We start from the raw sequence: 27666 nt of genomic DNA, 5'->3' as shown, positions 1-27666 counted from the left end.
TCATTATATTCGATATAGCAACAAATGATTCAAACTTTTATCTTATTTATAGTAATTATTGGAAAAATATTGTCCATATTCAATAGAGCATACGTCTTTATCGGTGGGTTTTCAATGTTTTCTCAATCGCTTTAAGGGTTGAGGCCCCTGTAGAATTTTCGAAAAATCGATTTATTTTTCTAATGGCTTGAAATATACTTGAAGTCCTCAACAATACGAGGCAAAAAATCGAACCTTTCCGTTTAAACATCCGCCAATAATACGAATTTTTTTTTGTCAAAATCCCCTGTGCACTTTACTGTCCATATTTTTTTTTACACCGCGTGCCGCGGGGACCTCGAATTCAGCAAGCCTCGCGGGAATGGTTCTGGTGTTGTGATTTTAAAATATTTTTCAATCGTAATTTTCTCCTGTGCATTCAAATAGTCGTTGGATAACTTTCTGAAAATAATGATTCCATTAGCTTTCGCTCGACCGTAAAAAACTGTGGAAAAAGGCATTCTTTGAGGCCGTTAAGGTGGTTTTGGCCCGTAGCATTCTTTAGAATGTTGAACCTAAACGAAAATTTCGTACTCCTGTCTCATATAATTCAACGAAGTGAATGGAATTAATGGATTCGGAAGCAATACGATCGCGAATGGAGAGAAAAAAAACTTAATTCTGCAAACTTGATAGTTCGCGAAACGAAAAACGAGGGTCTCACAGCTTTTAACGTAATTGATTTCGGAGTAGGAAATTGTTCGTAGATGACGAGTGCAAAGTTAACGAGTCGATATGCACTGCGTATCGACTCATTAACTTCTCGCTTCCGCCTTCGAGGGGAAGCAATAAAAGATTATTTCAGTGCTTTTTCGTATCGCTCAATGGATTAAACTTGAAAACGCTAGAAGTTAAATGAGATCGTTCAAGAGGACTTTCCCGACAGCCGGGAATCCGTGGAGTATGGAAAGAGGATTGAAAGCTTTTCATTCAAGAGCGATCAGTACACAGTTGAAGGGCTGGGATACAACGATGCGACGCGATGAATGAATTTCCTTGGAACGCTACTCCAAACACGTTTATCTTTTGTTCTCCCGCGGATTCGCTTGTGAAATGAGAATATCTGCATACTGCAGAAAATTTTATCAACGTTAACAAATAATCGAGGGTGCGAGCGGATACAACGTCACTAAATTTGCCTTCGTCGCGATATTGATACCTGCAAACGTTCTGTCATTGTTTTCATTACAGTGAGGCAGATAAAACGTTGTGAATTTTGAAGCGGTTGTGCCTCGACTCAATTGAATCGGTGCTGAACTTTATCCTCGTGTCAATTAATTCCTGGGCATTCGTTTATCGCGATTATGCCTCGGCGCCATCTTTACTAAAATAAAGATAAAAAAATGATTTTGAAAATGACGAAGATGTTCGAGAACGGTATTCAGTAATTGACTGCAGTTTAGATCGATTTTTCAAAAAATTCAGTCATTTGGGTCCTTTCGTTGAAATGCCGAGTCTTCTGGTTCTTCTTTGCGATCGCAATGTTCTTGGGACAAGATTCAAGGGCGATCGGAAGCTCCGTTAACTCGCGATAAGGCCATAAACACGAGCAGAGACGTTTACATTGATTGTACGTTGATTTACAGTGAAAATTTGATGCGGGTGTTTGGAGAGGGGGAGCCGAGAACAAAAAGTCGATGGTAAGTCAACAACGTGGCCCCTTCCAATAAATTAATAATTCACAAATTTGTTGGAGAGGAAAAGTGAGGAGACGTTGCCGTGAATGTCTGTAAACAAGTTATCGTTTTCGATGTAATTATTTTCTAATCCAATGGAAAACAACGCGTCATAATAACCGCAGTGAGCGTGGGTGAGTATCGGATTCTCAGAACCTCGTGAATTTCGTATTAATCAAGAAATTCCATGATGCACACGATCCTGATACGGTTATGTGCGCGTTTTAGTCCGACGAGGCGAGATAAGACGGATGGAAAGTTTTTGCATCCTTCAGTCTGACCACCAGTTGCATTTGTAAGTTGTTTGCTTCACTTTGGATTTGGAAAATGAACAAAGTGATGAATGCCCAACGGAAATTCGTCAACTTACTCAAACGGTAGCAGCAGCTTCTTCAAAATCGAAACAAAATTTCATATTTTCAATGAATAAACGACAAGAAAAAATCGCCTCCGTCATTACCAGCCCGAAGAAGAATGAGCCTCGGATCGGGCTCGAAGAAACTTCATCCTCACATAAGCACAGTGTCCGACGAGCATATCATACGAAACGTATCGTCTGCGACGTAATACTCGCAATGTGTCATGTGGTCGGTGCAATGCGAGGATATGGAGAATCATGCTTTTGAAAGGAACACGGTCGCGAAGAGAACGATCCCCGAGATGAGAAGGGCGTACACGAAGCGTTCGAGGCTTGGGATAACGCCCTATGATTCGGCATGAATATTGCTTGCACTCACACATAGACGGGGGGACGTGGATATCTGATAACTATACATTGAGAATCGGGTGTGCTCGCATGAATATTCAGTTCTCTGTCCAGCTCATGCATTCTCAATTAATCCACCCTTAGCATGTAAATACTGTTGGAGCGGGGTGCGCTTTCCACACTGTAGAATTTGCAACTCATTTTGTGCCCTCTCTCCCTCTCTACGAGCGTTTTCATTGCTCTTTTCCCATCGCTCGTCGCGCCTCTCGATTCCTCTGAGCCAGTCTGCGCCATCTTTTTAGCGGAGAAGTGGATAAAATTTTCAAATTCTATGGATTCGGACTGAAATCTATTTTTATGTTAATTTTTAAATTTTTTTTCCCATGAGGAAAAAAATAGTTCGTTGAAGCAAAATGCGTTTTGTTGGAATTCGGTTTGTAGATCCAACATTTTTTCGATCAGTGGCAGCTCCGTTGGTTCGACCCGCGACTTCTTCTAGTGTTTGCAAATTATATGTTATTTCTCGGGAATATTTTGCTCTCGATATCGAACTGAGCATTTCCGTTGTGCCAAACGAGTTTGTTTCGATCCACGATTTTTTTTCTTATGCGATTTTCGACATTCTCCGACGCTTTAAACTTTTTCGACATTTTCGTTCATTGCTCACTCGGAACTCCGCGCTTCGTGTTCGCCTAAGAAATTTCTCGCTCGGAGTTGCCTCATAGAAAGGTTTGGGCAAAAGCGTCGACAATTTGGCGAGTCGCAAAAAGCACTATTCACGGGAAAATTGTGGCCCGATCCGCACACCACCGCGAATCCTTAAAATCCTCTACGTAGAGCGCGCGGCGGCGGCGGCGGCTTTTAAAAAATTCTTTGCCAGCCATGAATAATGCATTGCATTATACGCGTGGAACTGCGTCACGTTTGTCGATAAAAAACGAGAATATTAAGGTTTCAGGCGTGGCAGCCGTGTCCCTCGCGACACCATTTTATCCCAGGATTAGGATTATCCGCCGCATCACATTCATGTGCGCATATTTTGATTGGTCCGGGTCAAGAGGGAGCGACAGGCGTTTCGAGCTGAAGCTCGTTATCTTATTTATATCGGTGCTGAATACGCTGTTTGAGTGATCCAACACAAACAACGAATCAAATAGCACCAATAGAAAGCAAAAAGCGATATTCTAGTTCCATAAGAACTCCGTTTTTTCTTTTCTCTCTATTCGTCGATTTTAGTGTGCGATTTTTAGTGTAAATCAATCGAAAATTGTGAAAGTCATACGGATTCGTACACGCTCAATAAAATGTCGGAACTGCCGCGATATTTTCTCAAGACACGTGACATACAATATCAGTCGAGGGAGGATTGAAAGAGAAGGAAAAAAAGTTGTGACATAAGAATAAAGTAGTCTAGACTTTCATTTCCGGTGGTGAGTGCGAGTCGGACGTGTCTGAAGGTTACAAGAAGCTTTGTCGGGAAGGTTTGTCCTCTGTAAGAGGATGGGAGCGGGGCTAAAAGTGCAGGGCGTGTGCAGGCTCGTGTGGCAATGGGATCGAAGAAGTCACAAGTAAAAAAAAGCGGTTGGATAATACTCAGAAATAAAGGTTAAAAGGTGGAAGAAAAGAAGTGGAAACGATTAGGACGAGCGAATTAGGCGGGGCTAAGAAAATTTCTTGGTACGGCTGACGTGTGGTGACAGTTACGATATGAGCAGGAAGAGTTAAAAAATTCTCGCTTCCGAGGAAGCCAGGATAAAACGGGAAGCGATAAAACGAAGGACGAATAACTTGTGTTAAGTGGAATAGAAAAGAGGAAAGCGTCCGTCGAGGATGAAATTCGGGGGGAAAAATCAATGGGAATTAATGAGAAGCCAGTGGCGAGGAAGGGTGACGATAAAGATGAAGATTTTGGGAGTGAATGGGACAGTTGGAACGAGTTATCGGGGGTAGAAGAAAAAAATAATTAAAGGAATGGGGCTGGAGGAGAAGAAGAGAGCCGCAGATGTTACGAATTGAGCAGAGGGACAAAAAATACGATTCCGAGGAGCAGGGCGTAAACGCGGAGCGAGCGAAGAATGGGGAGGAAGGAACGAGCAAGGATTTGGTAGGAGGGCGTCGATTAGGGACGATCCAAAGGATTGTCAAATGCTAAAGAGAAAGCGACTGACTCGGAGAGCCGAGAAAACGAAGCCAAGGGAAGGATTGCTCTTATACAAACGCGTCTCACTAAATAGCAGCCAAATCCGTGGTCCACTTTTGAGGGATCGAAAGTGAGAGGTTTTTTTTTCGTCTACAGTGTTTCGTACGTTTCGAGATACAGTGTAGTACGTCTCGTTTTATAACAATAAAAATGACGGGAGAGAGAGAGTGCTACAGGGTTTCCGTTGTATTGTAGTCCGCAAGTCAAAAAATTTTTCACACTGAACTATCAAGGTCGAGCATTTTCCATCCCATCTCTTTTAATCCAGCTAAAGTTATTCCCACAGCCATGACACGACAGCGAGACTGGAACATTACGAAGGCTGCGAAGCCACAATGGCGCCAGATTCAAGCTGCATCCGGTCGAACAAGAAAAGTAAAAGAGTGAGAAGATGAGTAAACGAAAAAACTTCAATGGCGCCAGAAACGTTAAAATTACAAAGGTCTTTTCATCCCTCAATCCTCCGTCATTGGTGGAAGAATACAAATTTTCTGTTTCGCGTTTTTATCAAAATGTCGATCTTGATCGAATCCAATTTTTCTCGATTCATGAAAAAACGGACGAAGCGTCACGATAACTGCGCATCCGATAAGTCAACACACAATTATCTTTCGATCGCGGTTGTTAAGGGCATGACGAAGGTGTGGCAGGGAAAGTAATATCAAAAAGTCGTAAAACGCACGCGTCCAATGAGCTCTAAATAGCTGTCAATGAAATATTCAAGTCCGAACTCACACTCGCACCATTTTACATTCATACCGAATCGAAACTCTGGTGCATTATTTTATCGTGACAGACTACAGTAGGGCGCGGTGAGATAAACAAATTTTTTATTAAATTACACTCGAGAAAATATCGATGTTTACACGATATCGTACGAATATGTGCACACGTTAAAGAGCGTCACAATATCGTGACTGCTGGGCGACGTTGTGTTCATTATTAATACACCTTTCATACTTTATTAATCAGGTGGACGCAGAATAATCAATACCGTATACACGCATGAAATCTTACGTACCGTCGCAGTCAATCTCATCGTTGTATTTGACTCGGTTTCACACTCGGAATGAATTTTCATTTTCGACGCTTCGAAAGATCAAATTTTTCGACGATTTTCTATCGATTGTGTACGAAAATTGATGTCGGGGCGATGTATTTCGGTTGGGAGTTTTTGGAATGAAGAATCCACCATCATTTTCGAGGTTAAATTATTCTTTGAATTATGGTTTTTGGTTTTCGTCGTTCAGTGAAAAAAAATGAGCTTTTCATCCATTTGGGCCAATTTTTCTGCCAGTTTCCGCGTTTCATTTAAAACGCGTTTCCAAATAAATTTGTAACGTTGAATATAAAAATTGTGAAGGAAAGTTTAAGGCAACTTTTCTCTCGAAGCGTGCCAAAGTACCTGAAAAAATGTGGCAGCTCGTAAAAAACCGTGGCGATATGATTTACAAAGGGTCCCTCGAGTCCCATGTTTAATTAAAGTGTCACAGTCGACGAAATTACTTTCGTAATACACTTTCGACGAAATTCCGAAAAATTTATTCGCTGAAAATTCAACGGAACTTCTTCATTTTTTCATCAACGAAAAAATACTTTAAAAATGAGTCGTTTCGCTAGTGAAATCTCTCGAGGATCGACAAATCAACAAAGATCGATGAAACGAAGTCACAACAAGTCTCGATACGAGAGGCATCACGAAATAGAATATGACAGCGAGCTCAATGAGGATTCGCAACGTCATCGATCGTCCAAAGATCAAGCGAGGTGACAGCGCGCTCGCACTATACGAAAAGTGAATTCTGAGGATGTTGTGCTCGGGAATTCCTTTTGTAATTTAGCCACCGGTCATGAATCCCACGGGGACTCTCCACCGCGGTTACCGTTACACATCTCATTAAAACTTACCTTGCTGCTCGCTTGTTTGCGTCGCGATGATAAGCCTCGCATAGACTTATTTATACGGGATCTTTCAAAACTCACTTCCGCTAATCTCACAACCAGTTTTCGTCAATAAACCGGCGATAAAACTCCGCGGAAAGAAAAATCCAAATAACTTGATTCTGCGATGGAGCGTTGACGTTGAGATCTCGAAGGAAAAATCAGGATGAAGGCGCTCGCTTTTTATGACTTTGTATCGGTGCACCGCGGGGGTTGGCGAATTTTAATAAAATTTATGTTTCCTCGGCGGTGCGGAGAACAAGAAAAATTCCAGGGATCTTTTCAAAATTCTGTTCCCGGGCTGATGAGCTTCGTCTGCGAACGCGGTCCAAAGTTCTCGTTGGTTCTACCGTAGCCTCTGTATTCGGGAACTCGTGGTTTGTCTGACGCGGCACGCGCGTGCGAGCCGCTATGCGAGCCATATTTCCCCAGCGTATACCGAACAAATAGGCACCGCGCACGTTCTCTCAACAGCCTTGCTTTCGGACTATTTTTTCTCGTGTCAAATTATGCTTCGCTCTATAATATTTGTTTCGCGACACAAATTAAGCCGACTCGTCGGGATGTTGCGAGATTTCTTTTCACATTCAGCATTTTAGAGGCAATTATTCAGGTCTCGGTTCTGCGTTATTCAGTTAGAGCGATCATTCGACTCCGACTGATTTGAGCCGATCACTTTCTTCCCACTAAAATCACTCGTTCGAGCCCGAATCTACTCCTGGAGGAAGAAGTCTTTCAGCGAAAAGGTGACGAAAATTCAAGCACGATTTCGAGGAAAAGAAGATTCTTCGGAACTTTATAACCAACGTAAATTGCCTTGTGAATTTTGGGATCAAAGGTCAAAAACCGCGAGCAGGTTAAACAGCAATATTTTATGTGCACATGTGCATGAACACACTTACGGTAAAATCATTGAGAGACTGTCGCGACGTAGTCCTTGAACCGAACGTGAAACGAGCCAGCCCGCACGTGGGCTTGCACTACTGACTCGCGATGTGCAATCTTCACTACTGCGCATAGTACGAAGAACTCTCGCGCCTGTTCTACCCAACCCAAGACAAAGGCCAAGGTCGTACTGTTCATTCCGAAACCAAGAAAAAAGATCGTAAAACTGCACATCCGGAATGGTCGAGGCGATAAAAAACGATCGAAAAAGATATCGCATGTGCGGATATATATGTAAAGGAGCATTAAAATCGATGAGATTACGTGACGAATTAATTTAATCGAAGCCTCGAAACAAATATTGTTTTTATGCTGCACTTTTTTTCCATCGTGCGAATAAACAATAATTTCATCTTACGATCTCTCCGTTTCTCAATGTCAACGTTCGTTCTGTTTTTTTTTGCACTTTCAGTACTTTGACTGGGGCGTGACCTCGTCGAGTCTTGCCACAGTCGCCCAAGCTCGCGAAAGGCTTTCGGAACAACATTATGTGGGAAATTTTTGTATGAGACAGAGAAGCCTAGAAATATGTTAAGTTGGGTGAAAATTTACGATTTTTGGTTCCCGTTGTTTTTGGAAAATGGAGAAAAATTGTCTTGGGAATCGTCACGAGATTATTGGGTCTCGCATGGTGGAAATAAGTTCACTAAGTGAAATTGTTAATGTTTACTGAAAAAACTCGACGCTCGCAGAGTTCGGTAAGAAACGTTTCAACCGTCGCATTGGCGAGTAAAGTTTTCAAGCAGCCCTGCACGGGCGTACTTATAGAAGCTTTTCGAAGTAAACTTTGAAGTAGTGAATTAACTGGTGCGTTGAAATGAAAAAAAAAACACTACAAAATATCGACTCGGATTTTCATGGGATGAAGTAGAACTCCATGGATAAAACATAAAATCCGCTCCCGAGGTTTTACTACTTTTTCGAAGAAATAAGACGAGTCTTCTGGTCGATGCGGGAATGCAAGAAAGAATATTCGCTGCGAGCGGAACGGCGAGGGGGCTGCGGGGCAAAAAATGGTAATGGAGCAAGATCGCCCATTGGCTATCCGGACATTTCCCCTTATCCTGCACTTGCACCCGCTCGACCCCGACTTTGCGCTATATAACTTTGTGCAGAGCCAACCCGTCCCTACCCTCTTCCCCGTTCAAGGTCACGGTCGTTCGGTATCCCCGCTTATAGTACGCGACGCGTCTCTTTCTCTCTCTCTCTCTCCCTCGCTCTCCTCATTCCACGCTTCCTCGTTTCCGGCTCGTGCACCCAATGTATGCGGAAATCAAAGTCGAATCGGCGAGTTCACGATCCGCACCCAGCACCAACTCTTCAAATACTTTTTTTTCCTTACCCTCATAAACCCAGGTCCCCAACGCAGTCTCGAATTTCTATGGAACCAAACTCATTGGGCGTGAAGGAATTGCGGAGAGCCAGAGATAATTTCGTACTTTTCACACTCACTTTTCAAAAGAGCCTCAAACCAATTCATTTTTATCGTAAATAATAAGTTTACGGTAATAAAACTTGGAGATTTGATTTTCAAGCTCAAGAGAGCGAGAGAGAAGTGGAAATTAGGTTCGTCGATCGCATCAGCTATTTCTCGCGTTGCGTTAAAACTGTCAATCCGAAATTGCAACTTTCGAGGAAAATAGTAGTCAGACGACAAGTCTACGTTCCATGTTTCGTTATTTTTCGCAATATCCATCGAGTCTGAACTCCAAAATGATTATTCTTCAGTGAACCAAGTGGATCCATGAGTATCCATTCTTACTGTGACGTATCGCGACACTCCGGCCACCCTCGAGTCAATTTCTTCGTCAATTTCGCGAGAGTGAAATTCTTCGAATCGTACTCCAAAGCAAAATTTACTCACTTTTGCAATATGCGGACGAATATCGGCGACTTTGGGAAAGCTCACACGGAAACGTGTCAAATAAAAAGTAGAAGCGCGAGAGATGCAATCGAAATAAAACGAAATGGTAGTAACTGAGTAATTTACTATCAGATGGAAATAATTGAAACGGAATAAACGAACCGAGAACGTTGAATCAAGTGTTGCAGGACTGCGCAGTCACCGAGCTGTTCATTTCACTCGGAATGCCTGATACGTGTGTTACGTATGTGTACAAATAAATGCACGTATATCTTCGAGCATACATAGACATAGGTGGAAAGCCATGGAACCTTTTTGCTCGTGCAGTGCGGCATCCACGCCCCGGCGATGCAAGGAAGAACGAAATGCGCGAGCGCTCGGCTCTAACCGGCGCGGCATTCACCTCCGCTCTATGGACCAACGATCCACGGTCATTTCACCAATTCGGCGAAGTGCCGCGGCCCGAGCCTTAAATTCCTTAAACGATATGTCCGGACTGCATCGCCGCATTGATTCCTCTGTTTCCTCAAACTAGCGACCAACTTGCGTCTGCATCGAGCCACCAAGCACTGCGTTTCGGGATTGCCATTTTTCCAGCCTGGGCTTGCGGTCTTTTTTTCTGAATTCGGCACGACTGGACGACTTGGCTCAAATGGAGCAGTCAAAGTGGCGATTGGTTTTTTTAAGTCGCGGTGACAGCGTGGTTACAATAAACGTTAAAGATTTTTGTTGCTGAGAGATTGAGAAGATCGAACCACGTTTTATTGGCACTCGAACGATTCCAGGTTCAGTTCCACGTTGCCGTTCTTTATCAATTCCGAAGTCGAGAGTTCGTGATTGGAGTAGATTTTATCAGTGGATCCACGAAACATTTATATTTATTGAAAACAAATGTATTTGGTTACTCTCGCTCGTCTCAGTGTTGCGAAACGATGTTTTTTGCGGACCTCTTGGCGACGGACTGACGAACTGTTGTGTCTGTCGTCAAGGCACCGAATTGTGGAACGAGATCCTGATAACATGCCTCTACGCGTTGACGTCAAGGCTTTCATTGTTTTTCGATAAGAAAGAAAATGCAGACGGGAGTGTTACGGAGGAATATAAGAACTCTACGACTGAGGATTGATCCTGAAGCCTGCGCCGAATACGACACGATCTTTTCTCATCGCGCCCACATTCTTTGTCATGCGATGTTTTATTGGATAACAGACTGGGCGTTTCGGGACCGGAGATTTATAGCCCGGACTAGCCACGTTTCGGAATTTTACTGCGTAGATGCTGCGAAATCGTACTGAGAGAAAAATCATTTAAATTTAACTAAATCCATTGTTCTTGATAAAAAATTTGGTAAACCTGCAAATTTTTCTGTTAAATAGCAAATTATTCGAACTGCTGCGCGTTATTCATTTGCTCACTCGCGCACTTTTTCGTTATTTCGTTTAGAACGACGTACAAATCTCAATGATTAAATTTAACGAACGATAACACAGGCTTGCGACATTTAACTTTTTCCCCTCTGTCAATAAATAATGTTATTCTTTTAAATATTCTGAATTTTTTTATTCTGAACTTGAATATTTTGAATAATATTCAATACGTCAAATTAAAATAGAGCTCCGTTTTTTTTTTAGCACATCGAAATTCATTTTTATCGATGATAAGCGTATTTTAGAATTTTTTAATAATTTTCACGAAAAATAACAATTAATGAATTACAAATTAAATTTTCACCTGAAAAGTCAACAGTATTAGTCAAAAACAATCGTTTGTATGATTCTGCGGTTCCGTGTCCCAGTCATTGGAGTTTTTAAATAAAAGTTTAAAAAAAAAATTGATCACATTTTATGCGGCACACTTATTTCTTGTTATATAACAGAAGTTATCAGGAGAATTAACACATTTGCGAGAAGCCATTTGTCTTATTAATTACCACAAAAAAATCACCAAAATGTCGTACCACAATCGACACACGTAAAGCTTAAAATGATTTTAATCACAACAAACAATGACTAATGAGAGTAGATGAATATTTGAGTATTATTAGTACTACTAGCATGCACTATTCTCGAAGAAAACGGACTTTAACGCTGCTAATACGTGGCGATATTTAAAAAAAAAATGAAAAAAAAAAAATAATTATCTTAAAAAATTTACGTGATGCGATATTTCAATAATTTTTTTCGTAGCTTGGCAGTTGATAAATTATCAACTGGAGAGGTAATTCGAGGAAAAAAAACTCGGGGTTTTATTACCAAATATGACGATGCTGTAGACGCGGAATATTCTGATCGGTAATTCAATCGAATGAGATAATTCTCATAAAAGTTCTTCAATTTTCTCTTCGATTTTCAAACGGATTTGGGCAATGGCTGATTCGTGGCGAGTCGTAACACTTTTACGCGGACGTATAGCATTTACTGTTGGAAAATGTATTCTCTTCGTATTGAACATTTCGCTCGTTCTTATTTCCCAAATGCATACACATATATCGAACATCTATAAATATGCTAATCTACCGACGTCACTGGCTCCTGAAGTATCAAGAATTTCATCAATGAACTCCCCTGGGTGGCGCAGGTGTCAAAGACGAGCCAATATCCGGTTGAATGGTGCATCCTCCTTGTGAATATAGAACTGCACAGAAATCCTCGTTTATTATTCAGATTCGCTGTGGCGACTCGGCGCCAAGTGTTTAAAAGAATCAACTCGAGCTTCGTCGAATTCCTACTCGAATATGAGGGTCGACCGACTTTTTTCGGTCCTTTCTACTGAGCCTTATGAAAAATGAATTTGACTCTGCAATCCCGAGGTAGCATTTCGGGAATGAAAATCTCGTTTCAGGATTTTTCGATTTTTAGAGCCGGGAATCCGGAGTCGTACCGCAGACCACGCTGAAAATACGTTCTTTGCAAGGCTCGTGGACCAATGCGCACAAAGTGTTTGGATGAATAATGATTTCAGATTCTTTCTCGAAGCGTAGAGTCCGTAATAACGGAGGGATTAAAAATAAGAATAATAACGTTCTCAAGCATGAGCTGAGAGTATAATAAGTTATGGGATAAAAAAGGAAGACGAGCAGTAAAAAGTAGTCAGCGGAGTGGAAAAACGATTTTTAGGATTTCTAGCCGTTGTGGAAAAGCGGTGAAATTGGGTTTAATAACGGATGACGAAGCTTAAGAAACTCGCAAAGAACTTTGCATAAGTGAGGCAGTTCGTCGTTGGTGGGAATTTGGCATTGCTCCAAAACCGCGAATGATAATCATTTGTTGGAATCCCCACTGAGCAGAGCTCGACTGAATCACCGTTCAGAGGAGAATTTTAGTGTTTGTTGCTTATGGATACAAGTTTGAATCAAGATATTTGATAAAATCTTGAATTCTTTTGTTTCGTAATTTGAATGAATTTGGAAAAATGCATGCGAACGAAGAAATGAACGAATTTATAATGAATCAGTTTTCCAATCAAATTTCCGGGTCATTTCAATTATTTTGATAAATTTTCCGAAGTGTGAACAAGGACGGAACTTTTTTGCGTCGCACCGAAATTTTCGGCTATATTTGAGAGGACGAAGGGTAAAGGTCGCAAAAGCGTCGTAACGCGGTACGTTGTACAAAACGCGGTACGTTGTACAAGTACAACTGTGCAGATATTTGGACGTCGAGGCATCGAAACTGAAACTTTTGCTGGCGCTAAGCCACGATAAGGCACGTACACATTTCGTCGGTCCATTTCATAGCTTGGGAGTGAAAACCAGATGGGAAAGATTGCTGAAGAGCTTTTATCAACGCGCCCCTCCCACGGGTTCGGACGATTGCACGAGTGCAAAAAGACAAAATATCATTTTTTTAAATGTTATTTTGGTGAGTTGCGTCGAGTCGTTTCCATCGACTTTTTGTTTGCGTGATTAAACTTCTGCCGAAAATTGAGTGGGTGTATGAAAGCATTTTCAAACTTTGGGAATCACGTAGTCGCTCGAAGAAAATGATTTTCGGTCACCACATTCTTTTCTTCCTTTTTCCAATTCGATAAATTGACGTTTTCGGCAATTAAATTTGATCAATTTTGAATAAAAATCTTTACATTATTGGGAATTAAGTCACTCTCATATAACAAGAGTTTCCAGAAATTTGATTACCTTTCACCACAAACGTTGAAGGAACAGCGAAACATGCTTTCCAATCCGTTGTTATTCAAAGTGTTTCGCAATGAACAAAGTACGTGCGTGGGTGTAGTTTTTATGCGAGGGATTTTATACAAGTTAACGAGCCAACGATTCTGCCTTTTCGTATAATACAAAAAAAGAAAAAATTACGACTGTTGCTCGGTCAAAGGAGAACGCGAGTAAGCGATCTGATGAACGAGCATTTTCACATTTCCCGACGATTTTTTATGTTGACGCGTTCGTGAAGGAGTGGTAGAGAAAAGTCGACGTGAAAGAGGAAACGGTGAAAAAGCTATTCAATATTATACGACATTAATCATCCCCGCAGCCACGTTTTTGTACGACGAGGACTTATATGAGTCGTAGATACGCGACTCGCACGGTAAATGTTTGCGTTCAATTCTACGACGAAATGTGCTTCCTCATTTTTATAATGGCCATTGAAAAATAACGCGCACTGTGTTCCAGATTTTAATTGAGATCCCATTAAGACCATCCAACGTTTCTACGACAATAAAATGGATAAATATTATTAGCTTCATCGATTTTTTTATTTCATCGACACTGCAGAAAAACAAACCACGAGAAAACGCCTCGCGTTCCATCGTGACCTTTCAACTATATGGGAGACTTCGAGAAGAATGCTAGTCGTATTACTATTACAAAAATAGTTTGTTATAATATTTTATAAAAGTTGAGCGAGGGCATCATAAGTGAGGGCTGATTTATCATTGGCAAACTATTGAAAGTTATCGGAGTGGGCATCGCTGAAAAACAGCACGAATTAATCTACCTTTCATTGGTCCCTGTCGCACGTGTCTGCAGTGATGGAAACTTGCACAATTTGTGGAAAAGCCTGAAATCTCTGAAACCCTGCTTTTCAGAGATTTTTTTTGAAAATCAGTTATTTTGTGGTTCAGGATGAATATTTTCGAGCAAACGAATAACCGACTGTTGTTCAGACTTCACGGTTCAACGTATTGAGTTTCTGTTGAAATTTATCAACCTTATTCCCTCAAAATAAGATGAGAAACTCGATGTGTTGTCAGGCTCGACAAGTTTGGCTGTAACGGTTACCGAATGCTGACCAGTTTTGGGTCGTACGAGGCTGATCATCCCTCAAAATATCGTTTTTCCAGGAAAATGTTGTTTTTCAATATTTCCAGGCTGATCTCTCAGTTCGTATCGATTTTATTAATCAAATTTCGATCGACGTTTTGTTCGAAACTTGTTGAGTTTCGTTCCCTCCTTTTCTGTGTTCCCCAAAATATTTTTTGGAAGCACCAACTCCGGTTGGCAAGCCACTACAAAGTGCTTCGCTCCATGTTGCATAACGATTCATTCCATAAAAAAAATCGATAACAAAACATTGGAATTTGAAGAAAAAAAAGCATCGAGGGCCTCGTTGGTCCGAGGCACTAGACTGACACTTCGTCACCTCCGTAATTCTCCTTGATTTACTGCTTCCACGAGCTTTGTTCGCTTCCTTTGCTGCCTCGGGACCGGGAAAGCTGCGTCTCCTCTAGACAATACGCTATTTATCTCCTCGGCTCCCACTCTCACTCGCGTCATTCCGTTGAAGCATCCGGGAATTCGGTAGCTAGACCAGGACAAAGCGTCTACATCTCAGCAAAGATTGAATTTGTCCCTGTTCTATGGGATATTCCCAAAGGAGTCGGAGCGTCTGTCCTACCGCAATAAGGTGCGTACGCACCGCGCAGCGGCAAGGGTCACCAACCCCGCGGATGCTACTGTCGAAACCGTTCGAGCAAACAATCTGCACTGTCGAATTTTCAATTGAATCATGTTTTCTCTGAGCTTCTTTAATTTCGAATTGTTCCAGTTGTAGAATAACGGGTTTACTCGAATAACAAGAGTATTATTGGGAACTCTTGTTTCACACAAAATATTTGATTTTTTAGTACGACGGTGGATTCCATGAGAATCGTTAATGCGATTGGTAATCGATAGCAGCAACGGTGAAGGCGTTGACGTTCATTGTTTTATGAGTGCTCGTTACCGTTTCGATGTGAATGACCAATAAAATTTCCTTTTCCACCGATAAACATTCAAGTTTCGATTTTCCCACTTCACAAAAACCAATTTAAAAACAAGGCGAAACAAAAAACTTCATTATTTTATGATAAAAACGTTAAAGAAAAGCCCGATTGGTTCAAAGAGGGTATTACGAAAATCCATCGGAGATAAAACCTTCACTCAATTCGTTCAGCGCTCGGGAGTACATTGAGAAAAGCAGCTGGAGCGAGAAAAAAAAACCCCAAGAGTCTGCTCTGGATGTTTGAATAGTTATCCAAGATCTTGGGAAAAAAAAGGAAAGAAAATTCAATCGATCGACACAATTTGTTGAGAGGCAAAGTAAATGAATGTTTTTCGTTTTTTTTTTTTTTTTTTTTTTTTTTTGACAAAGAAACATGCATAATACATCATTCGACCTTGATCGTAATTTCAGTGTGGGCTGCTCTTGATCCGATTTGCATAATCGGCAATAACGTCGACGTCACGCATCGTTGCATTTAACGTCATGCCGAGAGAGAAGGGCCAAGACCCTAACATTCGTATACTATACGATGCTACAATTGCTCGGAGGGTGCGGACGCGATGACGAATATAATTCTCCATAGCTTCGTATACACATGCAAAGAGATACCGTGGGCAAAGGTAAATTATGCCGCCGGAGCTAGTCACTCACAGAATGGCTGATGTGTAGCTGACGACACTAAAACTCAGCGCTCAACCTTCGTCGAGATTTTGTCTTTTTATCTCCCCTCGTCGTGCTATTTTTATTCAAATTATTATTCCGAGTATCCCGTGGTGAGATAATATCTCGAAAAAAAATCCGGACTCGATATCCTTCGAAGTACTACTATTTTCGTCCCTCGGTCCTCTCCCAACGAACCCTCGTTTCGTGAAAAACACTTTTAGATAAGAATTCTTCGTCGTGGTGCGCATAACTCGTCACAATTATTACAAAGCATTAATTATTCTTGTGTTCGTAACGCTGTTGAACTACTGGAATCAGTGATTTGAGGTTATCGGAGTTTTTAAAAAACTCGAATCGCTAAAATGAGCTCTCTCGTCAAAAACATTTGACTGGATTCCACGAAACTGTAATCGGTTATTTCCCAGGATATTTTACCCTTGAAATTCTCTTCAGGTTTCTATGCTCCTTGGGACACGGGCATGGAAAGTCTTTCGGTTATCTAAATGTACTGGGAGATAGTTTTAAGATTAGACCGAAGTGCAGATCCCTCGAGCACATATGCGAAGAGGGGATGCCATACCGGCAGCTCTTCCTGACTCGAGGTCACATCCCGCGGTCCCTCTCATTTTCTTCTCGATGCTCGCACACGTGGTAAGAAAAGTAGGCGATGATCAGAGCAACGCAGACTCAAACTTTTAGCTTCGCTTCGATATTTTGTTTATCAATTCGATCAAATGGCTTGGTGTAAACCTCTTTTTCGCCACTCGTTTAAAAATAGGCCATCCGGCTATTTGCATTCAATGGTTTTCCTCAAAAAATGAATCATCAGCCCACGACCTCTCGAAGTTTCGATCGCGATTGCGCGTGCGTTCGCAAAATATTGAATTTCATGTTTCCTCCGACTGATTCGAAGATTCGAGCACTTCGTCGTGCGAGTTCGAATATTTTTCAAAGTCCAACAATCCGATTTCGTATTATAAATTTGGAATTTCTGTCGTAGATTTTCACCGAGTTATTGGAATTCGAAAGTTTATGAAAATATTTGCCAGGAATGTACCTGTGTCTGAAACAGATTAAAATACATACACGCATCGAATAAATTTCCTCTCGTCGGTCGTCGTTTCAACGAGCTTGACCGTGGTGCGAATGTCAGGAAGTTTTGATCCTGTCGAGAGCAGGCCACGCCATTTGTTTTAGTCGTCGTGCGGAATTTCATGCGAGGCATGAAAATTCGCAGCCAACCGTATCACGAAACCGTGAAATCAAAACTTTGTGACACCCCGGAATTCCGTTCGGAAGTTCTTGTTTAATTAAGGGTTATTGATTGCAAAAAAAATTCTGGTGGCTCCGAAGAGGATGCCAAAAGTAAAATTATATCAACTGGATTCGTTGGCATGAAAATTTCCTTTCGGCGCGATCGTACGCTTAACGATGAGTTGCACAACGAGAGTATTTTTTCTCTCGACGTGTATTAAGCTTATTATTATGACCTACATTTCTTTGTCTGGCTAATCCGCCATGAACGCCCAATTAGCGTTCGCTGTGCACAGCATTGAAGGGAATTTATAGATTTTGTGTTATGACTCGGCATTCAGACGGAAACGCATTATTATTGCGATGAGTAATCCAATATCGAAAATCAAGGCCGCTCCGCGTGTCAAATTTAAGTAACGAAATCGGTCCTTTGCTTTCTCTTGAAAAACCACTATTTCGACTGCATCATCAATCATGGGGAAATTCTGAAAATGGACGAAAAGCAAATTCCACGTTTTTTGTTTGTAGGAACCCTTTTGTCCACTCAACCTTGAGACATTTTCCAACACACGTTTGGAGCAAAGTTTGGAAATGAATATCCAACATTTTAAAAGCTGAAATGGACATTGCTTAGATATAATAGTTTGCACCTCAGAAGTGTCTTTTCTCAAAACTTTCACGTTCTATCGTAGGGCAAATTCAATGATTAAATTTGACTGTTTCTCGTGTCAAACAAAATCGAATTACGTGCCTTCCACAACTATTTTATTCAGACTCCACATATTCCTCCCTTAACAGCATTAACAGGACCTTAATTAATTTCAACGCAGCATATCAAGCTCGTATTCGGTACTGGAATTCCGCTTGAGTACTATTCGCACGTGGAAAAAGAGAGAGAGAGAGAGAGAGAGAAGGAGCTAAAAATGAAACAGAATAAAATGATAGCCTTGTGGAATTGTCTTTACAGTTCTTTCGAGGATTTGTTGGAAAATACAGCTCGTTGGAAAATAAACTGACATCTGGATATCTTAGCCTTGACATCAGGGTCGCAAAAGGTTATATGTTTTTCATCTGTCAGACGCAATTCGCATGACAAAAAAAGTGGTGTAACTTTATTCGAACGTATTCTGACTCAGACGGAAAAACGGGACGCAGTCGTGTACACAAACTATATCTCTTAGGATCAAGAGTATAAAAAAAGAAAAGAAAAGAAAAATTTTGCTGTTTTTCCTATCAGAGAAAGGGTTCATCTCGAAATATTTAAAAGTACAAAGAAAATTGTGTGGAAGGCCTAAATATCGAAGTTTTACACCCACAGCTTGTTTCATATGACTTCGTCATGAAATTTTTCGGGGCACCCCTTCTACGTTTTCTGCAGTAACCAATAAGGTATTACACCTTTTTTTGAAAACTGTTTTAAATTAATCCTGAGATCGTAATGAACCAGTAAAATATTTATTTTTATTTTATAAGACCGAAAAGTGTGTTAAAAACTATTTTTTATTTGTGATTTTGAATTTTCGCGTGGAAACGCTAGCCGCCATGCTGTTTCGGTTGTGACGTCCTAGGTTAGTAAACAATACGACTGCGAAAGACCAAGTAACAAGATTTTTTGTGAAGAAGGTTTTGTGCTTTCACAAAACCGTCTTCCACGGTGCGATTTTAATAAAATAAATGATAAAAGTCCCCAAACGTGATAATAACTTGTTTACTACCGGAGTGACGTCACGTTGGAATCCAATATGGCGGATGGTGTTTTAGATACTTGAAAAAAAATATGGAAAAGACGATTATTAAAATGTGCATTGCATTTTTATGAATAAATATTGACGTTTCTCGTTTACTTTTTACGAAATCTATCAAAAACATGGATTTTTATATTTTATTTTACATTCGAAGATTATGATCATTTTGAAAAATTGTTCATCGGGGTGCAATTATAATTCTCAGGCTCCCATGACGAGTCGAAAACGAGCGAGCCTTCAGCTTTAAATAATGAAATAAGTTAGCGCGGAGTGGTCCGCTGAAAAATTCATGTACCCCTGTGCAATTTCCTGCAGAGAAGCTTTCGTTCAGCCCCAGAGTATAGTACGCCGTATATAAAATATCATTGAGAACAAAAAAAATTGGTCATGGTCAGAGTCGAATCACGTGTCCGATACAGTGTCAGGAGCAGGATAAAAACGGTAGAGAGAGAGAGAGAGAGAGAGAGAGAGAGAGAGAGAAAGAGAAGGAGAGAAACATGAGAAAATCGAAGCCATAATACTTTACGTAACGAAAGAAAAAGCAGCCTGAAACGAACGAAAAGGATTTGCGTAACTTTTGAAAGTTGTACTTTATTAAAGCTTCTCGAACACGCATCGATTCCCTCGTTATTCAATCCTCCATGGAAATACGGTAATCAACATAGCTAATCAATTAATTCGATCACAATCGATAAGATTATTGTGAATAATCCTTGTCGTGAAATCCTTGTTGAAAACGTGTTCAACTGGCAACGGGGCACGACTGCACCGATGTGTGAAGATCTTGTTACAGAGTAGCTGGTGGAAAAAACAATGAAAAATGATTTCTGTTTATTTTATTGCAAAAGCCAGACCCGTAAAAATCTTAGTGGCGAATCTGCGTCGAAAAATACACAGACAAACATGGGAATGATGTGAACAAATGGGATAACCCGATCTCTAGTGATTCCACAATTTTTTATACGTAGAGGAATTCCCAACATTGAAACGTTAAAAAACTCATGCTTCGACGAGCCCTAAATATATCTGTATCTTCGAATATAAATCTGCAGCAAAAAATGTGGTCTGGATGTACGTTGGAACACTTATAACTCGAGAACCATTGAACGGATTTCAATAAATCTCTTGGAGACAGAAAGCCTATAATCTGCAATAAGATTCAGCCTCCAGAGCTTTTCGATGCGGATACTTTTTTTACGTTGCAGCCAAAACACTTTCCAATAAACAATTTCCCCACAAGAACATTTTTCATCTTTACGACGGTGACGAAAAATCAAAGGATCCTTGAAATTCGATATTTTTTTATACACAAATTCTAAAAATATTATAAAAATCTCTACGAAACGTCGTAACTCGGCGACCAATAAAATCGGTAATGGACCGAGTACTTACAGCAGTTCACTTTGTCCTTGTTGGAATAATTTTTATCCGACCATTTATAAACTGCCTCGAGATACGCAAGTAGCTCAACGCTAGTTTAAAAATATACGAGATTACAAATATTGAGAAAAATATCTGAACCGAAAACTCTGCGATCGGATAAATATTTACAAATGATTGAAAAATGTTTATCTGTACATTGTAGAAAACTGAAAATACGTCGTATCTGAAAAGTGTATTTCTCGAATGTAGGTCAATGTTAAAAAATGCGTTTTATGTAAACCTACTAGGAAAATCCAATTTTTTGCTAACATTTCGTTGTGTATTTTGTACGAAAATTCATGAAATACAAAACCATTTTCAAAATGTATACATTTTGCTTGGAAAAGGATTAGGTGAAAAAAATGAGTCGAATTTCAGCGTGAAAAATGGTAAGAAATTTCGAATGTCATCTGCCGAGCTACAGAGCTCCGGGCGATTTGTTTGAAATCCTTTTCTTTTCGTGCAGTGAAACGCATTGATCCCTTCGATAACAAAGCCCAGCACGGTAGTGTCATAGGTATATTATTATAGGATTGAGCGAAATAAATAAATCCGATTTTCGTAACATTTTTTTTCCAATTATCGATATAAAATGTACACCAATTTTTGATAGATTTTTACTCGATTACGAGCATTTCAAAGCAAAATAGTTCGAGGTTAGTTCATTCGAACTTAATCGTCGTTAGCAATGTTCAGAGCTCGAATAAATGAGGGACTCGACCCACCATTGTCGACTGAGGTAACGAAGCTCGTATTTAAGGTATTTCTTCCACGAACCCGAATATTCTACAAATGACTGATTTTAATTAAAAGTGCATGCGATAAATTGGTGAAATTTCAAGTGAAATTATCGAACATTTAATGAAGAATGAAAACTTCAAAAATCGTAAAATTTTACTGGAGCTTATGGAGATTCCATCACCACCACATTTTTCCATTCAATAATTCATACACCGAATATAATTCTCAATTTCTGATACAAAGTGTCTCGCAGATAGAAAAAAATGTGAGAAATCCACAGCGACGATAAAAATAAAGGGTCACCGAATCTTTAAAAGAGTTATTAACGATAAAAATTGGAAAAATGGCAGAAGCAGAAGCTCTTCCTATGTAACCGCGACTTCTCAGAGGTTAAACAGTCCAAATTTCGAGCGCCCCAATTCGTGCCACCAAAAAATACACTCATGCCATAGAATACCTCAACGATGAGTAATCAGTTGCTACAAACGCAGAATACAATATTATCCAATTGGCCATGACGCACCATCATCGAACGGGGTATAATCGCGAGCTGCGTAGTTTCATTCGTCCGTGGTCGGGTTAACCTCACGTTTTTAGACAACGAAGACGTCATTCTTCGTTCCATTTCTGTTACGGGGTTCGCAGCAGTCAACGGTGTCGGGACTGTCCAATTAGCGAGAGGCCTCGGGGTGGAAGTACGCACGAGTATCAGTACAACGTCACAAGTTGAGAAAAGGCTTTTCTCTGTTCTCTTGCATCGCTTTCTCTCTAGGCTTTGCTTCCTTCATTGAAACTTTTATCCCCTTTATCCACCGTCTCCGATCTCCTTTTGTTTTCACTCTTCCTCGCAAAACCGTTTCTTTTTTCATATTTTTAATCCCTCGTTTTCTTATCTTTTCCTCCTTAGCGATGTGTGTTGCTTTCTTGCCTTCGGTTCATTCGCCATCCTTTCGTTCGTTCCCTTCTTTTTCGTTCCCCTGCTTTTGCCTCCCTCTTCTCATTTCCTCTGTTTCTCTTGCTCTCCGTCTTTTTACGCGGCTCCGCGTGCCTCTTTTGAGGAGGAAAAGCTTCGGGCGGTGAACCCACGCAGCCTTTGTTCGACTTCGCTGCAATCTCGCAAGATCACATAGCATGTGTAAAGCGTACTCAATTGTCAACCGTATCGTTTACCTCCCCTTTTGTAGACGGTACGTTTGTCTTGGTGAACTTACCTACACGCGTTGTAGAGCACGATTAATGCCAGAAGACAGACTCCAATTGGGATTATCCTCAGTAATATGAGACACGAAATCACCGAACGAAGCTCCCATTTTTTCGAGACTTTTCATTCCGTCACAGAATTGCTTTATCGTTGACGAAGGTTTATAGTTACTTTTTTATTCACTTCCTTAATTAAACTAAAAAAAAGTACAGTATGAAAGATTCGTCTGTGCATCAGTCAGCAGGCATTTTTATCACAGGATTTCCCATGCTGACAGTCAGAAATAGCGTTTTTTTTACATTTCTACTTATTACTAAGTTCTAAATGAAAAATAACACTCGAGAGTTAAACGAAAAATCGCTTTCACGTGCACTTTTTCTATCCGCACAGAGTTGTTTAGAAATTCGGGTCGAGTAAAATAGCAAAATTCAGTAAATTCAATGTTTCTTCCGAAAGATGCCTGAATTCTTTTGACGTTGAAAAAAAATGTATTTTTCACTGAAAAAAACATTCATTTCTCCGCTGCACTGCTTTCAACGTTTATTGTAAATTTTGAATTATCAGCATACCTTAATAAACGTACAAGCAATGAGGAACTGTCGTGATCAGTGTGTCGCTTACTGTTTGATGAAAAAACCCCTCGAAAAATGGAGGTTTAGCCTTGGAACAAGGTTAAACAACCTTTTCTTTCAACATTACCTTAATAGTGTTATCTCTCGCGTACCGATCGATCGTCTCGTATGTTTAGCCTCGTTCTAACGTGATGCGAATAGACTATTATGGAGCTACTGGCTTTCCCCCTTTCCTGTGCATTGTTGCTGTTGGGTCTATCAAACTCATGTCTATCTTACATAATCTTAAAGAGAAATGACACATGCCACGTGGGTTGAAGGGCGCAGGCATGAGCGGGGGCGAAGATATCGCTAGGTCCATTTTTAACTCTCGTTGTGATAAGCGACGTTTCGAAAGTGTCATCTTGATTCTATCGAAAAACGACGAGCTCGACGCTTTGACGTTTGCCGGATATTTCAAGCGCAGCACATATTTTAACTCTGGAAAATATCGCAGGAATCTGGAGACCCTTCACCGTTTTTTAGACACTTTGTAGCCGAACATCTTAGCTCAATCTTGGAGGAATAAAGTCCCAAAGTTGGCTACTTTTGGGCCCTTTTGTCTCAAGTCTCAAGAAATTAGCGATATTTTTATTCCTTTTTTTATGATCACCGCGTATTCTACACTGAAAACGGAATTTTGTTGATGCGACAAAAATCATTTGGTCACAATAATTTATTTCGTTGATCCAACCATCGACTATTTTTACCTTTTGTAACTTAAATTGTTCGTGCTATTGAAACAAAAAGGTTCTTCCTTATACGAAAGCATATTTTATCATGTGCACAGTGATTTTTCTTTCATCCGTAATATTTTGTCCGACGTATCCATCTATTTTATTTGATTCAAGCATCAAAGTTTTGAGAATGTTTCAACAAAATTTCGTTTCCAGTGTATGAAATGTTTCGCTCCATCCAACACGAAAATCATTCTGAAAAAAATGTTCAAACTTATTCCAAGATTAATACGAAAAATCGTGATAAAACCTGATCTGCTTGTGCCCGAAAATGTACACGCCGACGACAGCAGCTGTTTTGGGGTTACCCCCCTGAAGCATCCGAAAATTTTCCTCACTCCAAATCCACCCTTCTAAACAACTTTCAGCATCGATCGGCAATAAAATTCAGTGCCGTTCCGCAGGCCCCTTTCCTTTTGTCACTTGTCCACGTCTTACCCTCGCGAGTATATTTTTTATCTATTAAGCATTCCTAGCAACGAAAAAACATGCCGGTGGGTTTGAAGAGTGGATAAAGCAGTCCGCATGCGCACAAAGGTCACAGCACACACTGAGAAGTGTACGAGACCGCCCGCTACTTCGAGCAATGCGGGTCACCGTGTTGGCTCGTCAGGGATGCGGGTCCGATTGTTCCTCTCCGGCATGTTTCCTCTGAACGTGTAAGTTCACTCGTCTGCCCTTTAAGAACGATTTGGGCACATGTAAAACTTTCATAGCTTCCGGGTTCTTTGTCAATTTGTTGGCTGCACGATAAAAACGTTACATTTTTGGTGATTCAGCGATCGAGTTGAAATAGTCGCGTGGCCATTGTACGATGAACAAGGATTCATGCGAACGAGAATTATGAAGGAACGTCGAACTCTGATAAACTGAGATTCAATTCCGTTTTCTCGTTTCGGACGTGATAAGAATTCCCTTGACCCGAATCTGCGGTTCGGGTGCGGGAGATTTGCTTGTTTGTACGCAGTTTATCGCTTCGGAGAAGGGATTCCAGTCGTTTTTCGCAATCCCAGGTGATATATACGCCGATAATCAGGCATAAATGATCGTAAATCGTTCGATTTCCGGCACCCGTTTGGGGCGAATTTGTCTCGGGAATAACGAATCGATGTTTCTTTGAGTTTTATTCGTTTTTCGGTGATTCGGGTGTCGAATGAGGGCCAGTATACAAGAGTAGCGTAATCATTATTTTTGTGTAATGAAACTCCTGGGATAAAAGAGCACATGGAAAAAGCGGCTTGGAACTGAGCGAAAAGTGATTGATTGCGAGCACGAGTCAGTGAGTCTCGTGCTTCGGAACGAGGTTGACGAAAGGGAGAAAGAGAGGGGAGGGGGGAAGACAGAGATTTGTTCCCTCACTCGCGCAGTTATTCCTCCAAACAGGGGGGTGAATTCATTCATAATCCGAGTGATGTCAAGGTCGTTCCAAGAAGCATTAGAGAGAGAGAGAGAGAGAGAGAGAGAGAGAGAGAGAGAGAGAGAGAGAGGCAGAGAAACGGCGAGACTGAGAGCGAATTGGCGATAACGTATCGAAGGTCGTACAACGAGCTAGATATTATGGATTATATGCTTTATGCCCCGCTGCTTTTCACCTCGCAGCAATTTGCGTAATGAGGGAGGAACGCCGAGAGAAGAAAAAACACTTTACGCGCCATTTGACGGACGAATAGCGAGCTCGAATGCTACCATGTTTTTCAACAGGCGAGTTACCTTTTCCAGTCTCTTCTTTCGTTTCGTTGAAAACGCGATCGAAAACAATAATCCTCTACGGATGCAACAACTGCAGGGTCCATTCTATTCAGTATTTTACTTTAAACGTATTTCCTGACGCATCTCAAAAAGGAACGGCGCACGAACTTGCAGGTATGGCTTTTTATACGTTGATTTTTGTGGATTTTAAAAAGCTGGAAAACACGAAGAATTTACAGATCTCGTGGGAAAAGCTAAAATCTTGCGTGGGATCAAATTTTGTTTGCAATACTCATTCGCAATATTTCTGGATTTTGAAAAAAAATGATGGATTTATCGGTTTGGAAAAGTTCGTTGAAGATTTGGAAGAGAAAATTGTTTTCGATATCGTTATTATTTCAAAGGAATTCTGAAATAAAACCTCCGAAATGAAGCTTCGAACCACAGGCGTATAACTTTCAAAGGAAGAGTTAAATCGCGACATTAACGATTCACCACCGGCTGAGGGAGCTACGAACTCAGCAAAGAGTTGGAAATGCAGTTAATACAGAATGCTCGAACAAATGTCTAAGTAACGTAACATGCAGCATCAGTCGCAAACATCAACGTCGCACGGTAAATACAGTGAATCGAGTTTTACTCGCTCCGTGATAATGCTGCCTCGGTAATAGTGCGGGCTATCGGATTTCCAAGTGTTCGTGCAGACCTCGGGATAGTAATCGAGAACTTCTGGAAAATGGAAACGAATGTGGAGAAATTAGATGGAAGATAGTGCATTTAAAAAAACAGTAGAAGGTCTGGAGAGTCTCGTTTTGTGAATGACACAAACTTTCACTTCAGAGCATCATCGAAGTAAAATTACAAAAGCCTCGGTAACTGACAGCAGATTATCAGCATGACACTCGTTCACGAAATAAGTTACCAAAATACACAATCATTTTTTCTGGGGATTTTCGTGACTGCTACGATTTCATGCCAGTTTTCACTCTGCAATTCGAAAAATTGTTGTGTCCCAATTTTGGATAATGAAAATAGCGAAAGTTATCCACATTCGTGGTCAGCAAATCGGTCCGGTTTTCAGTAATTTGGAAAACTTTAAGGAAGTCGAGGCATTGGAATGAAAATGATGTCATCGCTTTTAAACCGATTGCATCTTATAAAGTGAAGTGTAAAAAAAAATCAGTTCAATTTTCAGACAGTTTAGGAGCGTCGTTGCTGAGAAAAATCAATAACAATTTGGGCCAAATAACATGTAATCTTATGGAAGTCAAGACACATTCAATGATATCTCCGTTAAAAATGATGCTAAAAATATGAAATTTTTTGGGCAACATGAGCACGGCTTGCTGAATAATGTCAATTTTTTTCAGATTTATTAGGAGATTTGCTGAGATTATATTAATAATAATCTGTTTTCCGTGCAGTTTTTTGAGGCTAGGATCGTCACCGTTCGTGTTTTCGACTGAGCTTTCACCAGTTTTTCGTCTTTTTTTCCCCAACTTTTCTTTAAAGTGTATGCAACATTGCCAAACTGTAAACTGGCCTAACTTTTGAAAGGTACAGGTTATAACTTTTGGGTAAAAAAAATGACTGTACAGCCTCAATTTCCTTAACAGGACTCGGAACAAGTGAAATTAATTTTTTCGTATGTTGAAGTGAAATTAAAAAATCGATAGGAATCGTGGTTATTGCAATTGGGGCAATGGAATTATTCCTAAATACAATTCCCTTGATATCGTCCACTGGATAATGCTTCGAGTAGTCAGTACGAAGTCAAGGTTCCTGAATAAGGTTGAGAGGATCTGATGAAGATTTAATTATTCTCGTATATGAAATCCAGCAGCGAAGCAAACAACTTTGAACCTCCCCGGATGCGATTAGAAGCCGCCAAGGATGCGGCATAAGGATTTAATTCGAAGCGATCTCGGGGAGAAAACGTCTCTTAATCAACGTTACATGGGGGAAGGAGGTCGAACGATGGGCGAACAAATCTTGACAATTTCGTTCGGAG

At 40.6% G+C, this 27666-nt stretch overlaps 1 protein-coding gene across 1 annotated transcript in view; it reads right to left on the bottom strand.

Moving 5' to 3' along the window:
- The window catches only part of LOC122410193 (uncharacterized), a 59597-nt gene that overhangs the window by 15683 nt on the left and 16248 nt on the right, over positions 1-27666 (bottom strand). The gene's annotated exons all lie outside the window — the stretch shown is intronic.

The sequence above is a fragment of the Venturia canescens genome, chromosome 4, assembly GCF_019457755.1.
Source record: "Venturia canescens isolate UGA chromosome 4, ASM1945775v1, whole genome shotgun sequence".
NCBI lineage: Eukaryota > Metazoa > Arthropoda > Insecta > Hymenoptera > Ichneumonidae > Venturia > Venturia canescens.
The sequence above is the reverse complement of the archived record's forward strand: the minus strand, read 5'-3'. Positions and strand labels throughout refer to the sequence as shown.